The sequence below is a fragment of the Octodon degus genome, unplaced genomic scaffold, assembly GCF_000260255.1.
Source record: "Octodon degus isolate 3935 unplaced genomic scaffold, OctDeg1.0 scaffold00071, whole genome shotgun sequence".
Lineage (NCBI taxonomy): Eukaryota > Metazoa > Chordata > Mammalia > Rodentia > Octodontidae > Octodon > Octodon degus.
This window is the reverse complement of record NW_004524647.1, coordinates 3,942,928-3,952,879: the sequence shown is the minus strand read 5'-3', so window position 1 is coordinate 3,952,879 and position 9,952 is coordinate 3,942,928. Positions and strand designations below refer to the sequence as shown.

Genomic DNA, 9,952 nt, shown 5'->3' with positions numbered 1-9,952 from the left:
CATGGTAGGATGGGAAAGTGTACCAAAAACATGAATTGATTGGTCTGCTCTTTCTTGATAAATGGAACAGTCTCCACGGAGTTACCAAAATCAAATTTTAATGACCATCCTTTATGTTACCCTTTCACTTACATTCATTTGTAATCTACATACAGTCCTGTTTGTTCTTTTCAACAATCAAACCAATTTCTCTCCACCTCACTCATCCCTGTCCAAATAACCTTTATCTTTCACCTGACCACTGCAAGCCTTCTTCACTATTTTTCCCACAAATATGCTTGACCTATTTTAATCCCTGTGCTGGAGCAGGGCTCCAAAACACCAAAGAAAATACCCCCAAATGCCACGTGAGACATAGGGTTTATTAAGACTTAGTAACAGGTAGTAACAAAGATGGAGTTAATTGAGACTTACCACTCTATAAGAGTCCAATGGAAACAGACTGGGCAAAAAGATCATCCACAATGTTTGGAGGCAATGATGAGACAGGAAGTTTCCAGAAGGTTTGGTGGTGGTGCCTCAGACAAGGAAACCATGAGAAAGTAATGGGAGAGTCCAGGGGCAGCCATCTGGGCTGTCTCACTTATCCTCTTCACAGTGCTCTTTTCTGCACCCAGTTGCTATAGTAACTGGGGAAAATTACTGGCTTTGTTCCATTACAGGACCAGCATTTCAAAGGACAATTGACTCAGCATACAGACAGGAAAATAATTTCTACAGATAATTCTATGTTATCTAGGTCCCAGTGTCCTATAATAATGTTTATGTAGACATTCTGCTCTTGGCATACTTAATTTGCTTGACTTGGCAAGAGTCCTGGGAACACAAGGGACATCTCAGGGACATGGTGCTGAAAGCCCATTCTTCTCAGGGATAATATACCTTGCTTCCAATATCTACATGATGGTAATGTGATGGACTACTGGGACTATATTGGAATATTTTGCTGAATTCACACACCTACAATATTTGAATAGCAATGGAATACCCATCTCTGACAAAACTAAACAAAAAAGGGGATACAAATGAAGGACCATTTTGTATCTGTATATACAAAACGGTTAGGATAGATATATAGCTACTTTCTCTTAATTCAATGAGAAGAAAGATTTGTACTAACAGTGTTTGAATGGGATATCATGTCTGTATCTTGTACTATGAATAAGCACTACAAAGACAACAATATGCAATGTATTAATTATTGAAACTCTCCTACTAATTGGTTTTGAAACTGTTTCACTGCTATTTGTTTCTCAATAAAATTAATTTTTAAAAAACTTAAAAAAAATAAAATTTTGATACCAAATCATGGCATTCCTTTTGAAAAACCTTACATGAGGTTCCTTCTTATAATAGAAGTTAAAGTGACTCATACCCAACACTTCTGCTAAAGATGTCTAAACACTTGAACAAATTATTTTTTAAAAATAAGAATTATCAAACAAACAAGAAAAAGTGCAGCACACAAAGTACCAAATTATGAATTTTAAAAATTAGATACAACCTATAACCAAATAAATCTAGGCACACAAGGATGCAAAGCACCATGACATTTGCAGTTACCGGTGGTCAATTTTTATACTCAGATGAATTGAGCTAGCATGGTGCTGGGTGTGGGAGGCCCACCTGAGGATTGTTTCCAGAAGCATAGGAGGCAGAACTGGAGAAGCTGTTGAGAGGCTGGTAGAGAAGCTGATTCAAAAAATTGTTGGAGCTGTTGGAAGCTGATGGTCCTCTTGTGCTATTCTGCTGGAGGACTTTGTCATGCTGACTTTCCTGATGAACTTGACTGTTCTTGTAGAAAGAGGAGCTTAGGACCTCATTATCACTGACAATGGCTATGGTTCATTTTGGAGGAGCTCTGGTCCTCATCTTGAGCATTGCTTCCTGGATCTTGAGGGAAATATGGTTCACTGCTCAGCCTCCTGGAGAAGCTTTTCACTTTGGCTTTCCTGATAAGAACTCAGCTTTCTTCATCATTGGAGGAGCTCTGGACCTCGCTGCTGCTGAGGATGGCTGTGGTACTTTTGGGGGAGCTCTTGTGCTTAACTTGAGCTTTGCTTCCTGGCTCGAGTTCAAATCCCTTACCTTGCTAACTCAGATCCTTTATCCCACTAGCATAGGCTTTCTGGCTTCCACCACTGACCTTTGGGCCTTGCCAATGCAGATGCATGAAACAGGCCTGTATGAGACACCGTCATGGGCTCTATGCCTCCAATTGGACTTGTGAAAGGCATTGTTATGGACTCTAGGTTTTCAGCTGGGCTCATACAGGATTTTAGGATCTAGGCTGTCTGCTGGAGTCTTTGGTCTTTAGTGTGTGGACAGGTTTCCTGTACTCTTTGTATATGATTCTTGGGGTGATTATTAAATAATCTTATAAAATATGCCCTGTATTATATTGTTCCCTTTGCAAAAACCCCAAACCACAACAACCTCATAAGAGCCAGCAAAAACAAAATGCAACAATAAATCTTAAAGAATTGCTATATTATAATTAACAGACTGCCTGGCTACTGGTATAAAGACATAAAATCTAAATGTATAAGTTTTGGGGTTAAAACACAGAAAACTTTTAAATTACATCTTTTTAGATAGGCAAAAAGAAACTAATAATTTTAATGCAATATATAAAATTTAATGCAAAAGAAGAGAAATATTATTTCTCAGTAGAAGAAAAATAATTTCATAGTCATTCTCTACAGAGACTATACTACTCAAAATAAGCATAGAGAGAGAAGATGATGGGAAATAATTGAAGAGAGCATAACAAATATAGGAAACACAATCAGGGGTCTAGGATAGATTTATATAAAGTCTTGGGAAAAGAAGAGAAAAGATCAGGGAAGACTCAGACTCAGGGGAAAATGGTTATTAGTATTCCAGAGCTGAATAAAAACATCAATTCATAGATTCAAGAAACTAAATACATCCCAAACCAAATAAACTAAAAATAATCTCATGCATGGATATATCATGGCAAATTGAAGAAAAACAGAGAGAAAAAAAGTTTAACAGCCAAAGGAAAGGAAAAAACAAGATGATAGTCATTGGCAAGTGACTTCTAGCTGGCAACAACAGAAAATGGAGTTGAATAATATCATCAATGCACTTAGGGAAATAACTGCCAACCCAGAATTTTCTATCCAGAAAAACAGATTATCCAAGAAAATATGTAAAACAAAGATATTTTCAAAACCTCACAGAATTTGTTACCAATATATCAGGTACAAAAGGTATACTCTATGCAGGGGGAAAATTAATTTCAATGCAACATTGCTTATTCAGAAGGAATGAAGAAAAGGGAAAGAGTCCAATGCATGAAGTTAAGATATATATAACTAGGTAAGTTTTAAGATTTAGTAACGTCACTAGCCCAACATTCAGAAGGCTGAAGGAAGATCGCTGTGAATTTGAGGCTAGTCTGGGCTACACAGTGAGTTCATGCTGGTCTGAATTACATAGCAAGACTTTGTCCCGAAAAATAAAATTAAAACAATTTATGATTGCCATTAGTTTTTAAAACTAAGAAGAAGCACCTCTGCAAGATTCAGAATCCAGACACTGGAAAATAATAACTTGAGAAAGACAAAGAAAAGAGGTATGTAGATTGTCTGTTACTCTTCTCTTTTTGCTGGGACAAAATACCCAACACCCAAAATGAAGAAATAAAGGTTTATGTAGCACACAGCAGAGGCTTCAGTACATACCCAGCTGGCTCCAAGGCAGAGTGACATATGGCAGAGAGCAACCTTTCATGGCAGCAGCAAAGAGCAAGAGAGTGGCAACATCTCAGGCAGCAGCTAGCCTTTCTTCCCTCCTTACATTGTAATGCAAATTACCCACCCCAGGGTGAGGATGTAGCAGTCACACCTCTAATCCCAGCATTGGATCAAGAATCAATCACAAACTCCATAAACTGCCCCATGACTGTGTGAGGCTTTGGGGGGATAACTAGACACACACCATTACATAGATAACCAGGAATCAGGAAGGCTCTGACAGGAAAATTAAAATCCACAGAGAAATTGAAAAGACACAACACAACATCAGAAAAGGGAAAGCACAATCTGAACTTTTTCTCTTGCTTCCAGATCTTGGGTCATGAGAAAGACTGAATCCATAGAAACAAAGTGCAAATGGAACTCCAGAGATCTTTAAAGAGAAATCAGCAATAGACTGGACCAATGGTTGCTTGTTAGCTGCAATAGCTAGTAAGAGACTCCAGCCCAACTGATCACCATAGCCCCTTGAGAGAGTTCCTGCTTGGGTACCATTCAAGGGATGGCTTCTTTATTTGAAGCTGAGATTCAGAGCAGCCTATGGATGGCTACCATTCAGGGCTCCAGATGTTATGTTTCCACAATGACTAGGGGAGGGACAGCCACAGGAGACAGTTGTGGTCAAGATGCCATGGTCAAGATGGCAAGAACTGGCCCTAAGAGATTTAAGCCAATGGACACAGACCTTGTTCCTATGACTAAAGGCTAGATTCAGCCTGAATTTCCTTGGGTTTGAAAGTCACATAATTGACACCCTTGAATTAATCCTACTACCTGCTGGTGACTGCAACCAGCAACACCTGGGCTCTGACTGCCTCCTTTTCCACTGTAATCAGGGTCATGTCTTGAGTTGAACACTATCCTAAAATTACAGATCCCAGGAGAAAATCACCTGTTCGAAATCAAAGAGACATTTCCATTTTTCTTTAGTTTTGGTCTTGGTTTTTACTTCTTTATTTTTATTGGTTTTAGTTTTTTGTTTGTTTGTTTGTTTGTTTGTTTGTTTGTTTGTTTTGGTGGAACTGGGGATTGAACTCAGACCCTTACACTTGCCAGGGAAGTTCTTATTCTACTGAGCAATCTCCCTGGCCCTGGTTTTAGTTTCTTGTAAGTGTGTGAATTTTTTTTTTATTTTTTGTTTTGTTTAATTTTTATTTCCATTTTCCTTTTTTTCTTCTCTTCTCCTTTCTTCTTTAACAGTTTGTTGAGTTTGAGTTTGGAGGACTTTGATTTCACTTTTTCCTTGCTTTTTATCTCTTTTCTTTCTTTTATTCTTTCCTCTTCACCCTTTAAATTTTTCTCCTTTTGTTTTTCTCCATTATTGTAATCTGTATATAATTTCCTTCTTTCTCCTTGTTTTTTTAAATAATTTTATTGAGAAACAAATCGCAATGAGACAGTTTCAAGACTGATTAGTAGGACAGTTTCAATAATTAGAGAAAAAGAAGGGCTGCAAGGACAGCCAACATTTTGGCCCTAGACTTTCAAGGTCAGTGAGGACTCAGGACATAAGAGAACCTGTACTGTAACATCCTGTAACTCAGTGGTGTCCCAAATTTTCTAATCAAGGAGATTATGGGGCCATAGAGGAAAGTGTTTGATGATGTAGAGTGTGCCTAAGGAGAGTCACATGAAGGGAAAACATTCTCTTAGGCTTTCACAGAGAGCAAATTGGTCAAGCAATGGCCATGACTCATCCACATGGCTGACACTCACAAAGGATCTACAAACTGTGGTACAGGGTTTCAACATAAATCCTGAGGGTATTTGACTGACTTTATCAGATACAAAAGTTACATTACTTGTTATATAGGTCTTGCTTTGTCTTGGTCTTGACCATCCAGCAGAGAAGTGTGGGACTGGAGTATAGAGGGTAAATCCATATTAATATGTTGAGCTGTAAAAGGCTCAAGTCAACAACTTCTGACATTGTCAGTCAACAACACTGGTAATAGTAATGGATAACCCACTACTATTATGGACTATTGGACTATGTTGGATTATTTTTCTGAATTCACACACCTACAATATTTAAATGACAATGGAATACCCATCTCTGACAAAAACTAAACAAAAAAGGGGGCTACAAATGAAGGACCATTTTGCATCTGCATATACAAAATAGTTAGGATAGATATATAGCTACTTTCTCTAATTCAGTGAGAAGAAAGATTTGTTCTAATAGTATTTGGACAGGATATCATGACTGCATCTTGTACTATGAATAACCACCATGAAGACAACAATGTGCAATGTATTAATTATTGAAACTCTCCTACTAATCGGTTTTGAAACTGTCTCATTGCTATTTGTTTCTCAATAAACTTAATAAAAAACAAATATAAATTTTTTAAAAATTCAAGATGATACTGGCAAACAGAGTGCAGCAATTTATCAAAATTACCAAGTAGATTTATTCCAAGAGATATAGGGATAGTTCAACATGAAAAAAATAATGTAATAATAACATAAACAAAAATCACATACTTATCTCAATAGACTTAGAAAAAGTATTTGGAAAAATCTCAATATCCATTCATGATTTTTTTAAATGAAGGAAATATGCATAGAAAGTATTTTTTATCTTTTATGTATTTATTTATTTATATATTTGATACAGAGTCTTGCTATGCAGCTCAGACTCATAGTGGTTCTCCTGTCTCAGCTTCCCCAGCACTGGAATTACAGGAGTGCACCACCAAGCCCAGTTTCAGTGGCTAGCTTGCCATGGGTCCAGCTCAGCATGCAGTAGAGGGATTCAAACCCATATCCTTGAGCTTGCCTAGACAGGTGTTTAGATTGCCAAGCTACCTCCCCCACCCCAGGCATAGAAAATCTTTATCTCAACCTCATAAAACTGTCTATGATGAACCAATGGCCAACATCACACTAAATGGAGAAAAGCTGTTCAATATAGTTCTTGAAACATTAACCAACTACCAGTACAATAGAAATGTGAAAAAATAAAAACATTGTGGACATAAAATGTTAAATTATCATGACAGTGATACCTTAGTTAAGGAATTTAAATTGCTTTACAATTTTGGAGAAGATGACTACATTTGTGTTTGTGTGGAGAAGGTGGCTGTGATCATGTTTGTTACCCAATGGAGAGTTTGCAAATAGAAACAAAATTTTACCAAAACTTTTATTTACCAAAAGAATTATTTGCAAATAGAAAAGTGTTCATGAACTAAGGTATTACTATATTTCTACATAACATGATTCTCTACATAGCAGATCCCAAAAACCAATATCACTAAGAAAAATGAAATACTTAGGAATTAACCTAAGTATTAGGTTAACAGTTATTAGGTTAATACTAAGAAAATGAAAGACATCTACAATGAAATCTATAATGCCTCGAACAAGGAGATCAAAGTTGATATATCAAAACTGAAAAATATCTCATGTTTTTGCATAGGTAAAACCAATATAGTAAGAATGGCCATGTTTCCAAATCTTTTATACAGATTTATTGCTATCCAAATCAAAATATCAACAGCATTCCTTGCAGAACTAGAGAAATCAATCTTAAAATTCATATGGAACCAGATGAGACCTAGAATAGTAAAAGCAATTCTGGATGACAAGGTTAAAGGAGGCAGCACCACAATCCTGGACTTCAAAGTGTATTACAAAGCTACAGGATAAAAGCAGCATGCTATTGGGCAAAGCAGACTTGTGGATCAATGGAATGGAATAGAATATGCAGAAACAATTCCAGGCACATTCAGCTACTTTATCTTTGACAAAGGAGTCAAATATGTTGATTGGAGGAAAGATAGCCATCTTAACCAATGGTGTTGAGCAAACTAGCTACCTGCACACCAAAAGTGAACCAAGACCCATATCTCTTACTATGCACTGAACTAAAATGAAAATGGATCAAGGATCTAAATATTGAAAAAGAGCTATCTGCTGGCAGAAAATTAAGAAAAACTCTTAAAGACATGGGTGTATGCAAAGGCTTTCTGAAAAGAACTCCATGGTACAAGAAATAACCTCAAGAATTAAGTGGGATCATATTTTTGCACAGCAAAGAAAATAATGAAGAGACATTGATATAGAATTGGAAACAATTTGCCAGCTACTCCTCAGACAAAGGATTGATATCTAACAATATATTAAAAAACTCATAAAAGAAAGGCTTCTTCTTTTCTGTCTGGTAGCAGCCATCAGATAAGCCAAGATGGGTGCATACAAGTATATCCAGGAGCTGTGGATGAAGAAGCAGTCCAATGTGATGCACTTTTTACTGCAGGTCCACTGCTGGCAGTACCGCCAGCTCTCAGTGCTCCACAAGGCTCCTTGCCCCACCAGGCTGGACAAAGCTCACAAACTGGGATACAAGGCCAAACAAGAGTATGTCATATACAGCATTCATGTGGGCCACGGTGGCTGCAAATGTCCAGCTCCCAAGGGAACAACTTACGGCAAGCCTGTCCATCATGGCATTAACCAGCTGAAGTTCTCGAGAAGCCTTCAGTCTGTTGTTGAGGAGTGAGCTGGATGCCACTGTGGAACTCCGAGAGTTTTAAATTCTTACTGGGCTGGTGAAGATTCCACATGCAAATTCTTTGAGGTTATCCTTATTGATCCATTCCACAAAGCCTGTAGAAGAAATCCTGAGACCCAGTGGATCACCAAACCAGTCCACAAGCACAGGGAGATGCATGGGCTGACATCTGCAGGCCGCAAGAGTCGTGGCCTTGGAAAGGGCCACAACTTCCACCACACTATTGGTCGTTCTTGCCATGCAGCCTGGAGAAGGTGCAATACTCTCCAGCTCCACCAGTACCACTAATGATATGTGATGTTTGTAAAATTCATAACCCAGTAAACAATTTAGGACAGTTAAGAAAACCTCCTAAATTAAAGAGCCAATCCAAAAAAGGGAATTAAAAAATTGGTCCAGGGAGATAGCTTAGCAAACTAAAGCACCTGCTTAGACAAGCTTAGGCAAGCACAGCGATTGCAGCTTGATCCCTGGTAACACACACCATGCCAGCCCCACCCCCAGGGAGGGTCAAGCTGGCCACAGTCTTGGTGTGGTGGCACACACCTGTTATCTCAGCACTGGGGAGGCTGAAATCAGAAGGACCACCATGAGTCTGAGGTGCACAGTGAGACCATGCAACAACAAATACACTTAAAATAATAATGATGATCAATAATAATAGTAATGATAAAATAAAAAATAAATAGAAACTTATCAGAAGAAGTAAAAAAAAAACATAAATACAAAAAGATGTTCAACATTGATGGTCATCTGACAAATATAAACTAAAACAGCACTGAGATTCTGTCTCTCTCCAAGAAAAACTGGTGGTGATCAAGAAATTAACCAATAACAAATGCTGGAGAGCATGGAGGGGAAAAAGATTCTGTCCTCTTTGTTCATGGGGGTCTGAATTGGTATAACCACTGTGGAAATCATAGTCCTTTAAAAACACTAAAAACACATATTCCATATGATCCAAATAGATACTCCCTTTGTAGGTATCTTTCTAAAGCAGTTGAAGACATCATACCCCAATGACATATGTATACCTATGTTTACAGCAGCACAATTCATAACAGCTAAATCTTAGTAACAGATGAATGGATAAAGAAAATATGATAGTTATACCCCATGAATAGTACTATACCATAAAGAAGGAAATATTGACTCATTTGAAGGAAAAAGCACCTTGAGATCTGTCTTGGTTACTTTTTTTTTCAGTTTTATTTTGTTTATTTATTTTTAAAGTCAGTTTAAATAAAATTGAAACAAGTACCTTACAATGGAAGGAAAAGATCATGTATTTACTTTTATTTTTTTCTCATAATTTTATTGATAAACAAATAACAATGAGACAGTTTCAAATCAAATTGGTGGGACAGTTTCAATAATTAACACATTGCATACATTCTTCATAGTGGTTAATTTTTGTACAAGATGCAAACATAATATCTTATTTACAAACACCATTAGAACAAATCACTCTACCAATGATCTGGAGACTATTCGGAAGATTCTTTAATCTAGGAGTTAATTGGAAAGATTCTCACCCTGACTAACTATATATACTGATACCTGTGAACAGAGCTACTGCACTGCAGATGGTAATTTGTAATAGTTGTTTCATGTTGGGAGTGCCTCTCATTGTGGTATTCTGAATATGGGC

General features: G+C 37.3%; 1 pseudogene; it reads left to right on the top strand.

Annotated features, from left to right (window-relative positions):
* The first annotated feature begins 7,974 nt into the window (after positions 1-7,974).
* On the top strand, positions 7,975-8,589 carry LOC101580765 (annotated as a pseudogene).
* Positions 8,590-9,952: the final 1,363 nt, after the last annotated feature.